Source organism: Hyperolius riggenbachi, chromosome 10 (assembly GCF_040937935.1).
Source record: "Hyperolius riggenbachi isolate aHypRig1 chromosome 10, aHypRig1.pri, whole genome shotgun sequence".
Classification (NCBI taxonomy): Eukaryota; Metazoa; Chordata; class Amphibia; order Anura; family Hyperoliidae; genus Hyperolius; species Hyperolius riggenbachi.
In genome coordinates this window covers 198,680,515-198,701,350 of record NC_090655.1, presented here as the reverse complement: position 1 = coordinate 198,701,350, position 20,836 = coordinate 198,680,515, and the positions used below count along the sequence as shown (strand labels likewise).

General features: G+C 42.1%; 16 non-coding genes across 16 annotated transcripts; all 16 read left to right on the top strand.

Annotated features, from left to right (window-relative positions):
• Positions 1–241: 241 nt before the first annotated feature.
• On the top strand, positions 242–312 carry TRNAG-CCC (transfer RNA glycine (anticodon CCC)). Its single transcript has one exon. It is a non-coding gene; the product is annotated as a tRNA-Gly (tRNA).
• Positions 313–932: 620 nt separating this feature from the next.
• TRNAG-CCC (transfer RNA glycine (anticodon CCC)) lies at positions 933–1,003 on the top strand. The gene has a single exon. It is a non-coding gene; the product is annotated as a tRNA-Gly (tRNA).
• Positions 1,004–1,822: 819 nt separating this feature from the next.
• Positions 1,823–1,893, top strand: TRNAG-CCC (transfer RNA glycine (anticodon CCC)). The gene has a single exon. It is a non-coding gene; the product is annotated as a tRNA-Gly (tRNA).
• Positions 1,894–2,713: 820 nt separating this feature from the next.
• Positions 2,714–2,784, top strand: TRNAG-CCC (transfer RNA glycine (anticodon CCC)). Its single transcript has one exon. It is a non-coding gene; the product is annotated as a tRNA-Gly (tRNA).
• A 620-nt stretch (positions 2,785–3,404) lies between these two features.
• TRNAG-CCC (transfer RNA glycine (anticodon CCC)) lies at positions 3,405–3,475 on the top strand. The gene has a single exon. It is a non-coding gene; the product is annotated as a tRNA-Gly (tRNA).
• A 619-nt stretch (positions 3,476–4,094) lies between these two features.
• On the top strand, positions 4,095–4,165 carry TRNAG-CCC (transfer RNA glycine (anticodon CCC)). The gene has a single exon. It is a non-coding gene; the product is annotated as a tRNA-Gly (tRNA).
• An 819-nt stretch (positions 4,166–4,984) lies between these two features.
• On the top strand, positions 4,985–5,055 carry TRNAG-CCC (transfer RNA glycine (anticodon CCC)). The gene has a single exon. It is a non-coding gene; the product is annotated as a tRNA-Gly (tRNA).
• Positions 5,056–5,874: 819 nt separating this feature from the next.
• Positions 5,875–5,945, top strand: TRNAG-CCC (transfer RNA glycine (anticodon CCC)). Its single transcript has one exon. It is a non-coding gene; the product is annotated as a tRNA-Gly (tRNA).
• Positions 5,946–6,564: 619 nt separating this feature from the next.
• On the top strand, positions 6,565–6,635 carry TRNAG-CCC (transfer RNA glycine (anticodon CCC)). Its single transcript has one exon. It is a non-coding gene; the product is annotated as a tRNA-Gly (tRNA).
• An 819-nt stretch (positions 6,636–7,454) lies between these two features.
• TRNAG-CCC (transfer RNA glycine (anticodon CCC)) lies at positions 7,455–7,525 on the top strand. The gene has a single exon. It is a non-coding gene; the product is annotated as a tRNA-Gly (tRNA).
• A 619-nt stretch (positions 7,526–8,144) lies between these two features.
• TRNAG-CCC (transfer RNA glycine (anticodon CCC)) lies at positions 8,145–8,215 on the top strand. The gene has a single exon. It is a non-coding gene; the product is annotated as a tRNA-Gly (tRNA).
• A 1,509-nt stretch (positions 8,216–9,724) lies between these two features.
• TRNAG-CCC (transfer RNA glycine (anticodon CCC)) lies at positions 9,725–9,795 on the top strand. The gene has a single exon. It is a non-coding gene; the product is annotated as a tRNA-Gly (tRNA).
• Positions 9,796–10,614: 819 nt separating this feature from the next.
• Positions 10,615–10,685, top strand: TRNAG-CCC (transfer RNA glycine (anticodon CCC)). The gene has a single exon. It is a non-coding gene; the product is annotated as a tRNA-Gly (tRNA).
• A 619-nt stretch (positions 10,686–11,304) lies between these two features.
• On the top strand, positions 11,305–11,375 carry TRNAG-CCC (transfer RNA glycine (anticodon CCC)). Its single transcript has one exon. It is a non-coding gene; the product is annotated as a tRNA-Gly (tRNA).
• A 619-nt stretch (positions 11,376–11,994) lies between these two features.
• TRNAG-CCC (transfer RNA glycine (anticodon CCC)) lies at positions 11,995–12,065 on the top strand. The gene has a single exon. It is a non-coding gene; the product is annotated as a tRNA-Gly (tRNA).
• Positions 12,066–12,684: 619 nt separating this feature from the next.
• TRNAG-CCC (transfer RNA glycine (anticodon CCC)) lies at positions 12,685–12,755 on the top strand. Its single transcript has one exon. It is a non-coding gene; the product is annotated as a tRNA-Gly (tRNA).
• Positions 12,756–20,836: the final 8,081 nt, after the last annotated feature.

The following is a 20,836-nucleotide window of genomic DNA, read 5'->3' as shown; positions in this document are numbered from 1 at the left end:
TAGTGAAAATGTTAGCAGCTAAAGTGTAGCAATTGTGAAAATTGAATTAAAATAAGCTTGCATTGCCTTTCCTTTAAGTGATATACTCCAAAAGATGTCTTCAGAAAGTTTTTTGAGAATTTCACCTTGGCCAGCATGCTTAGACAGATTGGTAGAAAAACAGTGCATTTTTGCTTGATGATGATGAAAAATGTCGGAAAGCAGTGGCTGAGGCTTGAGCCATAAGATAAAATGCCCACAAGCGCTAGTAGTGTAGGGGTATCATGCAAGATTCCCATTCTTGCGACCTGGGTTCAAGTCCCGGCTAGCACAGGATAGCACTTTTATACGTCTTCAGTCAAAAGAAGCAAGGAAATGCATTTCCACTTGATAACATTTCCAAAGTCTTATCTCTTGCAGGTGTAGCTATCATGTGCCACACTTTCCCGAACCTAAAGCAAAAGCTTATGCAGGTTGAACGATTTTTTCCTTCTAAACAATGCACGGTGCCTGCCTGTCCTGCTAATCCTCTGCCTTCCAATACTTCTAGCCATAGACCCTGATCAAACATGCAGATCAGATTTTCTGACTACAGTTGGACTAGATTAGCCACATGTTTCAGGTGCGGGACTCAGAAACTACTGGTGCTAAAAAGATCAGCTGGATGTAAGATAACCTAGATTATTTTTTGTAAAAAAATCAATATGTTAGCCTCCGTATCCCTCTCAACTTAGGTTTCCATTAAACCAAACAGAGCCAGGAGCTTCTATGTGACATCTACACTGAATGTACACAGCAAACTACTGTTTTTCTTACTGCACAATTTTCTAAATGAGCTGGATACGCTACATTTATGCAAGGCTCTTACAAATAGCTTGATTTTTGCTTGATGATGATGAAAGATGTCGGAAAGCAGTGGCTGAGGCTTGAGCCATAAGATAAAATGCTCACAAGCGCTAGTAGTGTAGGGGTATCATGCAAGATTCCCATTCTAGAGACCTGGGTTCGAGTCCCGGCTAGCGCAGGATAGCACTTTTATACGTCTTCAGTCAAAAGAAGCAAGGAAATGCATTTCCACTTGATAACATTTCCAAAGTCTTATCTCTTGCAGGTGTAGCTATCATGTGCCACACTTTCCCGAACCTAAAGCAAAAGCTTATGCAGGTTGAACAATTTTTTCCTTCTAAACAATCGTGCGTGCCTGCCTGTCCTGCTAATCCTCTGCCTTCCAATACTTTTAGCCATAGACCCTGATCAAACATGCAGATCAGATTTTCTGACTACAGTTGGACTAGATTAGCCACATGTTTCAGGTGCGGGACTCAGAAACTACTGGTGCTAAAAAGATCAGCTGGATGTAAGATAACCTAGATTATTTTTTGTAAAAAATCAATATGTTAGCCTCCGTATCCCTCTCAATTTAGGTTTCCATTAAACCAAACAGAGCCAGGAGCTTCTATGTGACATCTACACTGAATGTACACAGCAAACTACTGTTTTTCTTACTGCACAATTTTCTAAATGAGCTGGATAGGCTACATTTATGTAAGGCTCTTACAAATAGCTTGATCTGTAGAGATAGCTACCTAGAGCGATTCAACGTGGTGAAAATGTTAGCAGCTAAAGTGTAGCAATTGTGAAAATTAAATTAAAATAAGCTTGCATTGCCTTTCCTTTAAGTGATATACTCCAAAAGATGTCTTCAGAAAGTTTTTTGAGAATTTCACCTTGGCCAGCATGCTTAGAAAGATTGGTAGAAAAACAGTGCATTTTTGCTTGATGATGATGAAAGATGTCGGAAAGCAGTGGCTGAGGCTTGAGCCATAAGATAAAATGCCCATAAGCGCTAGTAGTGTAGGGGTATCATGCAAGATTCCCATTCTTGCGACCCGGGTTCGAGTCCGGGCTAGCGCAAAATAGCACTTTTATACGTCTTCAGTCAAAAGAAGCAAGGAAATGCATTTCCACTTGATAACATTTCCAAAGTCTTATCTCTTGCAGGTGTAGCTATCATGTGCCACACTTTCCCGAACCTAAAGCAAAAGCTTATGCAGGTTGAACAATTTTTTCCTTCTAAACAATGCACGGTGCCTGCCTGTCCTGCTAATCCTCTGCCTTCCAATACTTTTAGCCATAGACCCTGATCAAACATGCAGATCAGATTTTCTGAATACAGTTGGACTAGATTAGCCACATGTTTCAGGTGCGGGACTCAGAAGCTACTGGTGCTAAAAAGATCAGCTGGATGTAAGATAACCTAGATTATTTTTTGTAAAAAATCAATATGTTAGCCTCCGTATCCCTCTCAATTTAGGTTTCCATTAAACCAAACAGAGCCAGGAGCTTCTATGTGACATCTACACTGAATGTACACAGCAAACTACTGTTTTTCTTACTGCACAATTTTCTAAATGAGCTGGATAGGCTACATTTATGTAAGGCTCTTAGAAATAGCTTGATCTGTAGAGATAGCTACCTAGAGCAGATTTAAAGTAGTGAAAATGTTAGCAGCTAAAGTGTAGCAATTGTGAAAATTGAATTAAAATAAGCTTGCATTGCCTTTCCTTTAAGTGATATACTCCAAAAGATGTTTTCAGAAAGTTTTTTGAGAATTTCACCTTGGCCAGCATGCTTAGACAGATTGGTAGAAAAACAGTGCATTTTTGCTTGATGATGATGAAAAATGTCGGAAAGCAGTGGCTGAGGCTTGAGCCATAAGATAAAATGCCCACAAGCGCTAGTAGTGTAGGGGTATCATGCAAGATTCCCATTCTTGCGACCTGGGTTCAAGTCCCGGCTAGCACAGGATAGCACTTTTATACGTCTTCAGTCAAAAGAAGCAAGGAAATGCATTTCCACTTGATAACATTTCCAAAGTCTTATCTCTTGCAGGTGTAGCTATCATGTGCCACACTTTCCCGAACCTAAAGCAAAAGCTTATGCAGGTTGAACGATTTTTTCCTTCTAAACAATGCACGGTGCCTGCCTGTCCTGCTAATCCTCTGCCTTCCAATACTTCTAGCCATAGACCCTGATCAAACATGCAGATCAGATTTTCTGACTACAGTTGGACTAGATTAGCCACATGTTTCAGGTGCGGGACTCAGAAACTACTGGTGCTAAAAAGATCAGCTGGATGTAAGATAACCTAGATTATTTTTTGTAAAAAAATCAATATGTTAGCCTCCGTATCCCTCTCAACTTAGGTTTCCATTAAACCAAACAGAGCCAGGAGCTTCTATGTGACATCTACACTGAATGTACACAGCAAACTACTGTTTTTCTTACTGCACAATTTTCTAAATGAGCTGGATAGGCTACATTTATGCAAGGCTCTTACAAATAGCTTGATTTTTGCTTGATGATGATGAAAGATGTCGGAAAGCAGTGGCTGAGGCTTGAGCCATAAGATAAAATGCTCACAAGCGCTAGTAGTGTAGGGGTATCATGCAAGATTCCCATTCTAGAGACCTGGGTTCGAGTCCCGGCTAGCGCAGGATAGCACTTTTATACGTCTTCAGTCAAAAGAAGCAAGGAAATGCATTTCCACTTGATAACATTTCCAAAGTCTTATCTCTTGCAGGTGTAGCTATCATGTGCCACACTTTCCCGAACCTAAAGCAAAAGCTTATGCAGGTTGAACGATTTTTTCCTTCTAAACAATGCACGGTGCCTGCCTGTCCTGCTAATCCTCTGCCTTCCAATACTTTTAGCCATAGACCCTGATCAAACATGCAGATCAGATTTTCTGACTACAGTTGGACTAGATTAGCCACATGTTTCAGGTGCGGGACTCAGAAACTACTGGTGCTAAAAAGATCAGCTGGATGTAAGATAACCTAGATTATTTTTTGTAAAAAATCAATATGTTAGCCTCCGTATCCCTCTCAATTTAGGTTTCCATTAAACCAAACAGAGCCAGGAGCTTCTATGTGACATCTACACTGAATGTACACAGCAAACTACTGTTTTTCTTACTGCACAATTTTCTAAATGAGCTGGATAGGCTACATTTATGTAAGGCTCTTAGAAATAGCTTGATTTTTGCTTGATGATGATGAAAGATGTCGGAAAGCAGTGGCTGAGGCTTGAGCCATAAGATAAAATGCTCACAAGCGCTAGTAGTGTAGGGGTATCATGCAAGATTCCCATTCTTGCGACCTGGGTTCGAGTCCCGGCTAGCGCAGGATAGCACTTTTATACGTCTTCAGTCAAAAGAAGCAAGGACATGCATTTCCACTTGATAACATTTCCAAAGTCTTATCTCTTGCAGGTGTAGCTATCATGTGCCACACTTTCCCGAACCTAAAGCAAAAGCTTATGCAGGTTGAACAATTTTTTCCTTCTAAACAATGCACGGTGCCTGCCTGTCCTGCTAATCCTCTGCCTTCCAATACTTTTAGCCATAGACCCTGATCAAACATGCAGATCAGATTTTCTGACTACAGTTGGACTAGATTAGCCACATGTTTCAGGTGCGGGACTCAGAAACTACTGGTGCTAAAAAGATCAGCTGGATGTAAGATAACCTAGATTATTTTTTGTAAAAAATCAATATGTTAGCCTCCGTATCCCTCTCAATTTAGGTTTCCATTAAACCAAACAGAGCCAGGAGCTTCTATGTGACATCTACACTGAATGTACACAGCAAACTACTGTTTTTCTTACTGCACAATTTTCTAAATGAGCTGGATAGGCTACATTTATGTAAGGCTCTTACAAATAGCTTGATCTGTAGAGATAGCTACCTAGAGCGATTCAACGTGGTGAAAATGTTAGCAGCTAAAGTGTAGCAATTGTGAAAATTAAATTAAAATAAGCTTGCATTGCCTTTCCTTTAAGTGATATACTCCAAAAGATGTCTTCAGAAAGTTTTTTGAGAATTTCACCTTGGCCAGCATGCTTAGAAAGATTGGTAGAAAAACAGTGCATTTTTGCTTGATGATGATGAAAGATGTCGGAAAGCAGTGGCTGAGGCTTGAGCCATAAGATAAAATGCCCATAAGCGCTAGTAGTGTAGGGGTATCATGCAAGATTCCCATTCTTGCGACCCGGGTTCGAGTCCAGGCTAGCGCAAGATAGCACTTTTATACGTCTTCAGTCAAAAGAAGCAAGGAAATGCATTTCCACTTGATAACATTTCCAAAGTCTTATCTCTTGCAGGTGTAGCTATCATGTGCCACACTTTCCCGAACCTAAAGCAAAAGCTTATGCAGGTTGAACGATTTTTTCCTTCTAAACAATGCACGGTGCCTGCCTGTCCTGCTAATCCTCTGCCTTCCAATACTTTTAGCCATAGACCCTGATCAAACATGCAGATCAGATTTTCTGACTACAGTTGGACTAGATTAGCCACATGTTTCAGGTGCGGAACTCAGAAACTACTGGTGCTAAAAAGATCAGCTGGATGTAAGATAACCTACATTATTTTTTGTAAAAAATCAATATGTTAGCCTCCGTATCCCTCTCAATTTAGGTTTCCATTAAACCAAACAGAGCCAGGAGCTTCTATGTGACATCTACACTGAATGTACACAGCAAACTACTGTTTTTCTTACTGCACAATTTTCTAGATGAGCTGGATAGGCTACATTTATGTAAGGCTCTTACAAATAGCTTGATCTGTAGAGATAGCTACCTAGAGCGATTCAACGTGGTGAAAATGTTAGCAGCTAAAGTGTAGCAATTGTGAAAATTAAATTAAAATAAGCTTGCATTGCCTTTCCTTTAAGTGATATACTCCAAAAGATGTCTTCAGAAAGTTTTTTGAGAATTTCACCTTGGCCAGCATGCTTAGAAAGATTGGTAAAAAAACAGTGCATTTTTGCTTGATGATGATGAAAAATGTCAGAAAGCAGTGGCTGAGGCTTGAGCCATAAGATAAAATACCCACAAGCACTAGTAGTGTAGGGGTATCATGCAAGATTCCCATTCTTGCGACCCGGGTTCAAGTCCCGGCTAGCGCAGAATAGCACTTTTATACGTCTTCAGTCAAAAGAAGCAAGGAAATGCATTTCCACTTGATAACATTTCCAAAGTCTTATCTCTTGCAGGTGTAGCTATCATGTGCCACACTTTCCCGAACCTAAAGCAAAAGCTTATGCAGGTTGAACGATTTTTTCCTTCTAAACAATGCACGGTGCCTGCCTGTCCTGCTAATCCTCTGCCTTCCAATACTTTTAGCCATAGACCCTGATCAAACATGCAGATCAGATTTTCTGACTACAGTTGGACTAGATTAGCCACATGTTTCAGGTGCGGGACTCAGAAACTACTGGTGCTAAAAAGATCAGCTGGATGTAAGATAACCTAGATTATTTTTTGTAAAAAATCAATATGTTAGCCTCCGTATCCCTCTCAATTTAGGTTTCCATTAAACCAAACAGAGCCAGGAGCTTCTATGTGACATCTACACTGAATGTACACAGCAAACTACTGTTTTTCTTACTGCACAATTTTCTAAATGAGCTGGATAGGCTACATTTATGTAAGGCTCTTAGAAATAGCTTGATTTTTGCTTGATGATGATGAAAGATGTCGGAAAGCAGTGGCTGAGGCTTGAGCCATAAGATAAAATGCTCACAAGCGCTAGTAGTGTAGGGGTATCATGCAAGATTCCCATTCTTGCAACCTGGGTTCGAGTCCCGGCTAGCGCAGGATAGCACTTTTATACGTCTTCAGTCAAAAGAAGCAAGGACATGCATTTCCACTTGATAACATTTCCAAAGTCTTATCTCTTGCAGGTGTAGCTATCATGTGCCACACTTTCCCGAACCTAAAGCAAAAGCTTATGCAGGTTGAACAATTTTTTCCTTCTAAACAATGCACGGTGCCTGCCTGTCCTGCTAATCCTCTGCCTTCCAATACTTTTAGCCATAGACCCTGATCAAACATGCAGATCAGATTTTCTGACTACAGTTGGACTAGATTAGCCACATGTTTCAGGTGCGGGACTCAGAAACTACTGGTGCTAAAAAGATCAGCTGGATGTAAGATAACCTACATTATTTTTTGTAAAAAATCAATATGTTAGCCTCCGTATCCCTCTCAATTTAGGTTTCCATTAAACCAAACAGAGCCAGGAGCTTCTATGTGACATCTACACTGAATGTACACAGCAAACTACTGTTTTTCTTACTGCACAATTTTCTAAATGAGCTGGTTAGGCTACATTTATGTAAGGCTCTTACAAATAGCTTGATCTGTAGAGATAGCTACCTAGAGCGATTCAACGTGGTGAAAATGTTAGCAGCTAAAGTGTAGCAATTGTGAAAATTAAATTAAAATAAGCTTGCATTGCCTTTCCTTTAAGTGATATACTCCAAAAGATGTCTTCAGAAAGTTTTTTGAGAATTTCACCTTGGCCAGCATGCTTAGAAAGATTGGTAAAAAAACAGTGCATTTTTGCTTGATGATGATGAAAAATGTCAGAAAGCAGTGGCTGAGGCTTGAGCCATAAGATAAAATGCCCACAAGCGCTAGTAGTGTAGGGGTATCATGCAAGATTCCCATTCTTGCGACCCGGGTTCAAGTCCCGGCTAGCGCAGAATAGCACTTTTATACGTCTTCAGTCAAAAGAAGCAAGGAAATGCATTTCCACTTGATAACATTTCCAAAGTCTTATCTCTTGCAGGTGTAGCTATCATGTGCCACACTTTCCCGAACCTAAAGCAAAAGCTTATGCAGGTTGAACGATTTTTTCCTTCTAAACAATGCACGGTGCCTGCCTGTCCTGCTAATCCTCTGCCTTCCAATACTTTTAGCCATAGACCCTGATCAAACATGCAGATCAGATTTTCTGACTACAGTTGGACTAGATTAGCCACATGTTTCAGGTGCGGGACTCAGAAACTACTGGTGCTAAAAAGATCAGCTGGATGTAAGATAACCTAGATTATTTTTTGTAAAAAATCAATATGTTAGCCTCCGTATCCCTCTCAATTTAGGTTTCCATTAAACCAAACAGAGCCAGGAGCTTCTATGTGACATCTACACTGAATGTACACAGCAAACTACTGTTTTTCTTACTGCACAATTTTCTAAATGAGCTGGATAGGCTACATTTATGTAAGGCTCTTAGAAATAGCTTGATTTTTGCTTGATGATGATGAAAGATGTCGGAAAGCAGTGGCTGAGGCTTGAGCCATAAGATAAAATGCTCACAAGCGCTAGTAGTGTAGGGGTATCATGCAAGATTCCCATTCTTGCGACCTGGGTTCGAGTCCCGGCTAGCGCAGGATAGCACTTTTATACGTCTTCAGTCAAAAGAAGCAAGGACATGCATTTCCACTTGATAACATTTCCAAAGTCTTATCTCTTGCAGGTGTAGCTATCATGTGCCACACTTTCCCGAACCTAAAGCAAAAGCTTATGCAGGTTGAACAATTTTTTCCTTCTAAACAATGCACGGTGCCTGCCTGTCCTGCTAATCCTCTGCCTTCCAATACTTTTAGCCATAGACCCTGATCAAACATGCAGATCAGATTTTCTGACTACAGTTGGACTAGATTAGCCACATGTTTCAGGTGCGGGACTCAGAAACTACTGGTGCTAAAAAGATCAGCTGGATGTAAGATAACCTAGATTATTTTTTGTAAAAAATCAATATGTTAGCCTCCGTATCCCTCTCAATTTAGGTTTCCATTAAACCAAACAGAGCCAGGAGCTTCTATGTGACATCTACACTGAATGTACACAGCAAACTACTGTTTTTCTTACTGCACAATTTTCTAAATGAGCTGGATAGGCTACATTTATGTAAGGCTCTTACAAATAGCTTGATCTGTAGAGATAGCTACCTAGAGCGATTCAACGTGGTGAAAATGTTAGCAGGTAAAGTGTAGCAATTGTGAAAATTAAATTAAAATAAGCTTGCATTGCCTTTCCTTTAAGTGATATACTCCAAAAGATGTCTTCAGAAAGTTTTTTGAGAATTTCACCTTGGCCAGCATGCTTAGAAAGATTGGTAGAAAAACAGTGCATTTTTGCTTGATGATGATGAAAGATGTCGGAAAGCAGTGGCTGAGGCTTGAGCCATAAGATAAAATGCCCATAAGCGCTAGTAGTGTAGGGGTATCATGCAAGATTCCCATTCTTGCGACCCTTGTTCGAGTCCCGGCTAGCGCAGGATAGCACTTTTATACGTCTTCAGTCAAAAGAAGCAAGGAAATGCATTTCCACTTGATAACATTTCCAAAGTCTTATCTCTTGCAGGTGTAGCTATCATGTGCCACACTTTCCCGAACCTAAAGCAAAAGCTTATGCAGGTTGAACAATTTTTTCCTTCTAAACAATGCACGGTGCCTGCCTGTCCTGCTAATCCTCTGCCTTCCAATACTTTTAGCCATAGACCCTGATCAAACATGCAGATCAGATTTTCTGACTACAGTTGGACTAGATTAGCCACATGTTTCAGGTGCGGGACTCAGAAACTACTGGTGCTAAAAAGATCAGCTGGATGTAAGATAACCTAGATTATTTTTTGTAAAAAATCAATATGTTAGCCTCCGTATCCCTCTCAATTTAGGTTTCCATTAAACCAAACAGAGCCAGGAGCTTCTATGTGACATCTACACTGAATGTACACAGCAAACTACTGTTTTTCTTACTGCACAATTTTCTAAATGAGCTGGATAGGCTACATTTATGTAAGGCTCTTAGAAATAGCTTGATTTTTGCTTGATGATGATGAAAGATGTCGGAAAGCAGTGGCTGAGGCTTGAGCCATAAGATAAAATGCTCACAAGCGCTAGTAGTGTAGGGGTATCATGCAAGATTCCCATTCTTGCGACCTGGGTTTGAGTCCCGGCTAGCGCAGGATAGCACTTTTATACGTCTTCAGTCAAAAGAAGCAAGGACATGCATTTCCACTTGATAACATTTCCAAAGTCTTATCTCTTGCAGGTGTAGCTATCATGTGCCACACTTTCCCGAACCTAAAGCAAAAGCTTATGCAGGTTGAACAATTTTTTCCTTCTAAACAATGCACGGTGCCTGCCTGTCCTGCTAATCCTCTGTCTTCCAATACTTTTAGCCATAGACCCTGATCAAACATGCAGATCAGATTTTCTGACTACAGTTGGACTAGATTAGCCACATGTTTCAGGTGCGGGACTCAGAAACTACTGGTGCTAAAAAGATCAGCTGGATGTAAGATAACCTACATTATTTTTTGTAAAAAATCAATATGTTAGCCTCCGTATCCCTCTCAATTTAGGTTTCCATTAAACCAAACAGAGCCAGGAGCTTCTATGTGACATCTACACTGAATGTACACAGCAAACTACTGTTTTTCTTACTGCACAATTTTCTAAATGAGCTGGATAGGCTACATTTATGTAAGGCTCTTACAAATAGCTTGATCTGTAGAGATAGCTACCTAGAGCGATTCAACGTGGTGAAAATGTTAGCAGCTAAAGTGTAGCAATTGTGAAAATTAAATTAAAATAAGCTTGCATTGCCTTTCCTTTAAGTGATATACTCCAAAAGATGTCTTCAGAAAGTTTTTTGAGAATTTCACCTTGGCCAGCATGCTTAGAAAGATTAGTAAAAAAACAGTGCATTCTTGCTTGATGATGATGAAAAATGTCAGAAAGCAGTGGCTGAGGCTTGAGCCATAAGATCAAATGCCCACAAGCGCTAGTAGTGTAGGGGTATCATGCAAGATTCCCATTCTTGCGACCCGGGTTCAAGTCCCGGCTAGCGCAGAATAGCACTTTTATACGTCTTCAGTCAAAAGAAGCAAGGAAATGCATTTCCACTTGATAACATTTCCAAAGTCTTATCTCTTGCAGGTGTAGCTATCATGTGCCACACTTTCCCGAACCTAAAGCAAAAGCTTATGCAGGTTGAACGATTTTTTCCTTCTAAACAATGCACGGTGCCTGCCTGTCCTGCTAATCCTCTGCCTTCCAATACTTTTAGCCATAGACCCTGATCAAACATGCAGATCAGATTTTCTGACTACAGTTGGACTAGATTAGCCACATGTTTCAGGTGCGGGACTCAGAAACTACTGGTGCTAAAAAGATCAGCTGGATGTAAGATAACCTAGATTATTTTTTGTAAAAAATCAATATGTTAGCCTCCGTATCCCTCTCAATTTAGGTTTCCATTAAACCAAACAGAGCCAGGAGCTTCTATGTGACATCTACACTGAATGTACACAGCAAACTACTGTTTTTCTTACTGCACAATTTTCTAAATGAGCTGGATAGGCTACATTTATGTAAGGCTCTTAGAAATAGCTTGATTTTTGCTTGATGATGATGAAAGATGTCGGAAAGCAGTGGCTGAGGCTTGAGCCATAAGATAAAATGCCCACAAGCGCTAGTAGTGTAGGGGTATCATGCAAGATTCCCATTCTTGCGACCCGGGTTCGAGTCCCGGCTAGCGCAGGATAGCACTTTTATACGTCTTCAGTCAAAAAAAGCAAGGAAATGCATTTCCACTTGATAACATTTCCAAAGTCTTATCTCTTGCAGGTGTAGCTATCATGTGCCACACTTTACCGAACCTAAAGCAAAAGCTTATGCAGGTTGAACGATTTTTTCCTTCTAAACAATGCACGGTGCCTGCCTGTCCTGCTAATCCTCTGCCTTCCAATACTTTTAGCCATAGACCCTGATCAAACATGCAGATCAGATTTTCTGACTACAGTTGGACTAGATTAGCCACATGTTTCAGGTGCGGGACTCAGAAACTACTGGTGCTAAAAAGATCAGCTGGATGTAAGATAACCTAGATTATTTTTTGTAAAAAATCAATATGTTAGCCTCCGTATCCCTCTCAATTTAGGTTTCCATTAAACCAAACAGAGCCAGGAGCTTCTATGTGACATCTACACTGAATGTACACAGCAAACTACTGTTTTTCTTACTGCACAATTTTCTAAATGAGCTGGATAGGCTACATTTATGTAAGGCTCTTAGAAATAGCTTGATTTTTGCTTGATGATGATGAAAGATGTCGGAAAGCAGTGGCTGAGGCTTGAGCCATAAGATAAAATGCTCACAAGCGCTAGTAGTGTAGGGGTATCATGCAAGATTCCCATTCTTGCGACCTGGGTTCGAGTCCCGGCAAGCGCAGGATAGCACTTTTATACGTCTTCAGTCAAAAGAAGCAAGGACATGCATTTCCACTTGATAACATTTCCAAAGTCTTATCTCTTGCAGGTGTAGCTATCATGTGCCACACTTTCCCGAACCTAAAGCAAAAGCTTATGCAGGTTGAACAATTTTTTCCTTCTAAACAATGCACGGTGCCTGCCTGTCCTGCTAATCCTCTGCCTTCCAATACTTTTAGCCATAGACCCTGATCAAACATGCAGATCAGATTTTCTGACTACAGTTGGACTAGATTAGCCACATGTTTCAGGTGCGGGACTCAGAAACTACTGGTGCTAAAAAGATCAGCTGGATGTAAGATAACCTACATTATTTTTTGTAAAAAATCAATATGTTAGCCTCCGTATCCCTCTCAATTTAGGTTTCCATTAAACCAAACAGAGCCAGGAGCTTCTATGTGACATCTACACTGAATGTACACAGCAAACTACTGTTTTTCTTACTGCACAATTTTCTAAATGAGCTGGATAGGCTACATTTATGTAAGGCTCTTAGAAATAGCTTGATTTTTGCTTGATGATGATGAAAGATGTCGGAAAGCAGTGGCTGAGGCTTGAGCCATAAGATAAAATGCTCACAAGCGCTAGTAGTGTAGGGGTATCATGCAAGATTCCCATTCTTGCGACCTGGGTTCGAGTCCCGGCTAGCGCAGGATAGCACTTTTATACGTCTTCAGTCAAAAGAAGCAAGGACATGCATTTCCACTTGATAACATTTCCAAAGTCTTATCTCTTGCAGGTGTAGCTATCATGTGCCACACTTTCCCGAACCTAAAGCAAAAGCTTATGCAGGTTGAACAATTTTTTCCTTCTAAACAATGCACGGTGCCTGCCTGTCCTGCTAATCCTCTGCCTTCCAATACTTTTAGCCATAGACCCTGATCAAACATGCAGATCAGATTTTCGGACTACAGTTGGACTAGATTAGCCACATGTTTCAGGTGCGGGACTCAGAAACTACTGGTGCTAAAAAGATCAGCTGGATGTAAGATAACCTACATTATTTTTTGTAAAAAATCAATATGTTAGCCTCCGTATCCCTCTCAATTTGGGTTTCCATTAAACCAAACAGAGCCAGGAGCTTCTATGTGACATCTACACTGAATGTACACAGCAAACTACTGTTTTTCTTACTGCACAATTTTCTAAATGAGCTGGATAGGCTACATTTATGTAAGGCTCTTACAAATAGCTTGATCTGTAGAGATAGCTACCTAGAGCGATTCAACGTGGTGAAAATGTTAGCAGCTAAAGTGTAGCAATTGTGAAAATTAAATTAAAATAAGCTTGCATTGCCTTTCCTTTAAGTGATATACTCCAAAAGATGTCTTCAGAAAGTTTTTTGAGAATTTCACCTTGGCCAGCATGCTTAGAAAGATTGGTAGAAAAACAGTGCATTTTTGCTTGATGATGATGAAAGATGTCGGAAAGCAGTGGCTGAGGCTTGAGCCATAAGATAAAATGCCCATAAGCGCTAGTAGTGTAGGGGTATCATGCAAGATTCCCATTCTTGCGACCCTTGTTCGAGTCCCGGCTAGCGCAGGATAGCACTTTTATACGTCTTCAGTCAAAAGAAGCAAGGAAATGCATTTCCACTTGATAACATTTCCAAAGTCTTATCTCTTGCAGGTGTAGCTATCATGTGCCACACTTTCCCGAACCTAAAGCAAAAGCTTATGCAGGTTGAACGATTTTTTCCTTCTAAACAATGCACGGTGCCTGCCTGTCCTGCTAATCCTCTGCCTTCCAATACTTTTAGCCATAGACCCTGATCAAACATGCAGATCAGATTTTCTGACTACAGTTGGACTAGATTAGCCACATGTTTCAGGTGCGGAACTCAGAAACTACTGGTGCTAAAAAGATCAGCTGGATGTAAGATAACCTACATTATTTTTTGTAAAAAATCAATATGTTAGCCTCCGTATCCCTCTCAATTTGGGTTTCCATTAAACCAAACAGAGCCAGGAGCTTCTATATGACATCTACACTGAATGTACACAGCAAACTACTGTTTTTCTTACTGCACAATTTTCTAAATGAGCTGGATAGGCTACATTTATGTAAGGCTCTTACAAATAGCTTGATCTGTAGAGATAGCTACCTAGAGCGATTCAACGTGGTGAAAATGTTAGCAGCTAAAGTGTAGCAATTGTGAAAATTAAATTAAAATAAGCTTGCATTGCCTTTCCTTTAAGTGATATACTCCAAAAGATGTCTTCAGAAAGTTTTTTGAGAATTTCACCTTGGCCAGCATGCTTAGAAAGATTGGTAAAAAAACAGTGCATTTTTGCTTGATGATGATGAAAGATGTCATAAAGCAGTGCCTGAGGCTTGAGCCATAAGATAAAATGCCCACAAGCGCTAGTAGTGTAGGGGTATCATGCAAGATTCCCATTCTTGCGACCCGGGTTTGAGTCTCGGCTAGCACAGGATAGCACTTTTATACGTCTTCAGTCAAAAGAAGCAAGGAAATGCATTTCCACTTGATAACATTTCCAAAGTCTTATCTCGTGCAGGTGTAGCTATCATGTGCCACACTTTCCCGAACCTAAAGCAAAAGCTTATGCAGGTTGAACTATTTTTTCCTTCTAAACAATGCACGGTGCCTGCCTGTCCTGCTAATCCTCTGCCTTCCAATACTTTTAGCCATTGACCCTGATCAAACATGCAGATCAGATTTTCTGACTACAGTTGGACTAGATTAGCCACATGTTTCAGGTGCGGGACTCAGAAACTACTGGTGCTAAAAAGATCAGCTGGATGTAAGATAACCTAGATTATTTTTTGTAAAAAATCAATATGTTAACCTCCGTATCCCTCTCAATTTAGGTTTCCATTAAACCAAACAGAGCCAGGAGCTTCTATGTGACATCTACACTGAATGTACACAGCAAACTACTGTTTTTCTTACTGCACAATTTTCTAAATGAGCTGGATAGTGTTAAAGGAAAATTATTTACTCATGAGACACTCTTCATTCAGTTGCCAAAATGTTAGTGTAATGTGGTGATTGGTGCATACACTTCAGAGTTTTCTGATTATTAGTGATCCGCAGTATCACTAGTAATACAGATATATTTGATTATATGGTGATCTGCGGCATCACCAATAATACAAATATTTATGCGTACTCTGGAAAACACAAGGAACAGATAACTTGTGGAAAACCCACCACACTGACGTTAACTCAGAGGGAAGGTGACCTCTGGAAGGAAGGGCAGTGTGTGCGATTCTGCGACTAGGATAAGAACGCAGAATTGCGTTCCTCAACAGTAATGATATGCTGAGGAGTTACTGAGTTCCCCGCAAGAAGAACTCAGCAAAGTAAACCCTTTAGTGGAAACCCACTAAAGGGGGCGAAGTCAAACGGAAAACGGTTCGGTATCAGAACTGGCAGAGAAGTACCGAATCGTCAGACAGAAATCAAGATCAGAGGTCAAGCCAAGGTCAGCAACGGGAAATCAGATGAGCAGAGGTACAGAATCGAGAAACACAAGGGAAGTCAGAAGCCAAGCCAATAGTCGGTAACGGTACGGGCTGGCGAGGTACAAAATCAGGAGACAAGAGAATAATGAGGTAACAGGCAAAAGGTCATACACAATATACAATGCAATTAGTACTTTAGGCTATCAACAGAATCTGGCTAAGTGTGGATCCCCAGCTCCAGCTGGTTCTAGCACACTTTGGGATCTGACTAGGGTCTGAGTGCTAACACACAAGTATTCGCTGACTGCAGACAACTTGCAACTGACAGAATGCCTGCTTTTATACTGTGCTGGACTCAAACAGCCCGCCCAGCCATTCAACCAATCACAACGTGGCTCAAGGACCTTGCAGCACAGCTCAAGGACCTTGCTGAGGTCAGCTGACCAGCTGGTCAGCTGACTCTCTTTCTAAGAGTATAAAAGGCTCTACTGCACACGCGCGCGGCCCCTACGGGGTCCAGACTGTCATGAGAGGTGTCTCGGCGAGCAGCATGCCATGAGGCCTGTGAAGGTGTTCCAGGAGTGCAGCCTCGACGTGGAGTATGCCGAGAGGTCTGCGACTGAACGGTGGATCGTGCTACCGCTGCGGACGTGGACGTTTCTCCGCGTTCCGCATGCGACCATGCGGGCGGTTGCGCTGCTGATGCGGACGCGAACAAACGTCCGCGTTCAGCCTGCTGCTGCCTCATTACAGTACCCCCCCTTTCAGGCATGACCTCCGGGCGTGCCTCACCCGGTTTCCCAGGATACAACTCATGAAATCTCCTCCTTTTCTCCTCAGCATGAAGATCTCGAAGGGGAACCCATGACCTCTCCTCTGGCCCGTACCCCTTCCAGTGCACCAGATACTGGAGCTTGTTGCGTGAAAAACGGGAATCTAAAATGTCCTGGACTTCATATTCCAATTCCCCATCCACTACCACAGGAGCAGGGGGAGTAGAATCTACCCTTACCGCAGGCTTCAATAAAGAAACATGATAAGTCCTGCCACATCTCATATTAGTTGGTAATTTTACCCTGTAGGTGACCTCATTGATCCTACTCTCTATAGGAAAAGGCCCGATAAAGCGAGGACCTAATTTTGCTGATGGTTGCCTGAGAGGAATGTGTCTAGTAGAGACCCAAACATAATCTCCTGGAATAAAGTTCCACTCAGTGGAACGTTTTCTATCAGCAAATTTCTTTTGAACAGAAAAAGCTTTGTCCAAATTATCTCTGACCTTCCCCCAGATCTCTCTGAAAGTCCCCTGCCATTCCTGGAGAGCTGGAAGAGGTGACTCCTTGACTGGAAGTGACGTAAACTTGGGACACTTCCCATTGACAATCTGAAAGGGAGAATAACCAGAGGATGCGTTTTTCAGGTTATTGTGGGCAAATTCGGCAAATGGAAGGAATCTTGTCCAGAGATGTTGTGCATCTGCTATGTAACATCTAAGAAATTGCTCCATGGACTGATTGATCCTCTCCGTCTGCCCATTAGTCTGGGGATGGTAACCTGAAGAAAATGATAAAGAAATCCCCAGATCCTTACAAAAGGCCCTCCAGAATTTTGACACAAATTGTACCCCCCTATCAGATACAATATCCACCGGAATTCCATGTAACTTAAAGATGTTATTAATAAACAAATCTGCCAATTTTTGGGCAGATGGAAACCCAGACAGAGCAACGAAATGTGCCATTTTACTAAATCTGTCCGTAACAACCCAGATGACAGTGTTACCTTCAGATTCAGGCAGCTCACCCACAAAATCCATGGAAATGTGAGACCATGGAACCTGTGGAGAAGGCAGGGGCTGAAGAGAGCCTGCTGGAGCTTTCCTGGAGGACTTACTCCTGGCACAGACAGAGCAGGACTTAACAAATTCCTCACAATCAGACATGTAAGAAGGCCACCAGACTGCCCTATTCAAGAGTTCCTGGGTTCTGGCAATACCTGGATGTCCCACATTCTTATGTTCATGAAACATCTGGAGCACCCGTTCCCGAAAACGAATAGGGACGTACAGAAGTCCCTCAGGTTTTCCATTGGGAACATTGGACTGGCATGCAATAAGCGATTTTGACAAGTCTTCGGAGATCTCCGTGGCTGACAGAAAATACCTTTCAGGTAGAATATTGACAGGGGTGGCTGGTAGGGCAGATTCAGATTCAAAACACCTGGATAAGGCGTCAGCCTTAACATTCTTATCCCCAGGCTTATAGGTTATGATAAAATCAAACCGGGAAAAAAAAAGTGCCCATCTCGCCTGCCTGGGTGTTAATCTTTTGGCCTTCTCAATGTATTCAAGGTTCTTATGGTCAGTATAAACAGTAAAGGGAAATTCTGCCCCCTCCAACCAATGACGCCACTCCTCTAGAGCTAACTTAACAGCCAACAATTCCCGGTTCCCCACATCATAATTCCTCTCTGCCGGTGCAAACTTTCTTGAAAAAAATGCACAAGGATGAACCTTATTATCGGGTCCAAAAGCTTGCGAGAGGACTGCCCCAACCCCAACCTCCGATGCATCTACCTCTACTATGAAGGGGCGGGTGACGTCAACATGACGCAATATGGGGGCGGAACAAAAAGATCTTTTTAATGATTGAAAGGCCTCAATGGCCTCTGGTGACCAGTTAGTCGCATCAGCGCCTTTCTTGGTCAACTGGGTCATGGGGGCGACAACTGAAGAGTACCCCTTAATAAACCGCCTATAATAGTTAGCAAAGCCTAAAAATCTCTGCAGGGCTTTGAGGCCTGAAGGTTGCGGCCAATCCAAAACTGCTGAGACTTTGCTTGGATCCATTGCCAGTCCAGAGGTGGAAATGATATACCCTAAAAATGCCACCTCTTTCACCTCGAAGAGGCATTTCTCCAGTTTAGCATATAACTGGTTCTCCCTGAGCTTCTGTAACACAAATTTTACATGCTGCCTGTGTTCCTGTAAATTTTTTGAAAAAATTAGAATATCATCCAGATAGACCACTGTGAACCTGCCAGACACATCTCTGAAAATATCATTTACAAACTCCTGAAAGACAGCTGGGGCATTGCACAATCCAAAGGGCATAACTAAATACTCATAGTGACCGTCAGGAGTGTTAAATGCGGTCTTCCACTCGTCGCCCTCTCTAATCCGAATAAGATTGTATGCCCCCCTCAAGTCTAATTTTGAAAAAACACAGGCCTCAGTAATCTGAGTAAACAGGTCATCAATGAGTGGAAGAGGGTATCGATTTTTTATGGTGATTTTGTTTAGCTGCCTGTAGTCTATGCAGGGGCGAAGACCACCATCCTTTTTTTTAACAAAAAAGAAACCTGCACCCGCAGGAGACTTGGAGGCGCGGATAAATCCCTTCTCCAAGTTCTCCTTGATGTAATCTTTCATTGCAACCTTTTCAGGGCTGGAGAGGTTGTACAAACGACCCCTAGGAGGCAGTGTACCCGGTCTCAATTCAATGGGGCAGTCATAGGGTCTATGTGGAGGCAACCTGTCAGCAGATCGAGGACAAAATACATCGGAAAAATCAGTGTACTGAGATGGGACCCCCTGGACCTGGACCTCTGAAGCACACACAGAAATAGATTTCAGACAATTCTCCTGACAATAGGGGGACCAGGCAGATAATTGACCCTCTTTCCAGTCTATTTGAGGGGAATGCTTCTTCAACCATGGTAGCCCCAGTATGACGGATGAGGTGGCCATCTTTAGAACATAGAACTGGATGACCTCAGTGTGCAATACTCCAACCTGAAGTGTGAGCGGCGGAGTTTGACAAAGAGGTGTCTTGTTCTGTAAAGGAGAGTCATCGATTGCTGTAACATAGATGTGTCTTTGTATGGGAAGAATGGGAATGTTAAAGTTTAAAGCAAGGTCTCTGTCAATGAAGTTGGCAGCTGACCCAGAGTCAACAAATGCAGAGGTAAGGAAGTCACTGTTCTCCCAATGAAGAGAACAGGGCAGCAAGATTTTATTCTGACATGGAGGTAGAACTGGCTCGCTTAGGGTGGTACCTCCAACCATCCCTAAGCGGACAAGTTTTCCGCCTTCTTACTGCAGTTCTGCACTCGATGACCCCTTTCCCCACAATATAGACACAGACCCTCCTTCCTTCTCCTAGCTTTCTCAGCGACTGAGAGTCGTCCGTGCCCCAACTGCATTGGCTCCTCCTCTGGAACCTCAGGGGAACCAACAGTAGAGGGCGCTCTAACTAGCACAGATGACCTGCCCTTTTTATGATAACGAATGCGTCTATCGATTTTAACCGATAAGGCAATAGCTGCATCTACGTCTTTGGGCTCAGGGTGGCTTATCATGACATCAATAATAGACTCAGAGAGACCGGTCATGTATGTGTCTAGAAGAGTGAACTGATCCCACCTCGCTGAGACCGCCCACCTTCTAAACTCGGCAGCGTACTCCTCAACCATACGATTGCCTTGCTTTAGGCTTCGGAGTTTACGCTCGGCAGTGCCGGCTAAATCAGGATCCTCATATATGATGGCCATGTTCTTGAAAAACTCGGACACAGAAGATAAGGCAGTGTGACCCTCAGGTAAGCTGAAAGCCCATGTCTGAGAATCCCCTTGTAACAAAGTTTTAATTAAAGTTACTCTCTGTACCTCAGAACCAGATGACATGGGCCTCATCTGAAAATAGGCTAAACAACGATTTTTGAAATTACTGAAGTCGGACCGAGAACCAGAAAATCTTTCAGGAAGAGCCATCTTAGGCTCGCTACTGGCTGGGGAGGGTAGAATATTAAGTGGTGCCGGTAGTTTCTGAAAGGCCTCAGTCAGCTGGTTGATCTGGACCTGCTGAGCAGCAACGGTGTTTCTAAGCTCATCGACTGCTGCAGTTAAAGTCTGCAACTGCTCGGCAACTCCCTCCATGTTACTTTTACTGGTCTGCAGTACTGTAATGTGGTGATTGGTGCATACACTTCAGAGTTTTCTGATTATTAGTGATCCGCAGTATCACTAGTAATACAGATATATTTGATTATATGGTGATCTGCGGCATCACCAATAATACAAATATTTATGCGTACTCTGGAAAACACAAGGAACAGATAACTTGTGGAAAACCCACCACACTGACGTTAACTCAGAGGGAAGGTGACCTCTGGAAGGAAGGGCAGTGTGTGCGATTCTGCGACTAGGATAAGAACGCAGAATTGCGTTCCTCAACAGTAATGATATGCTGAGGAGTTACTGAGTTCCCCGCAAGAAGAACTCAGCAAAGTAAACCCTTTAGTGGAA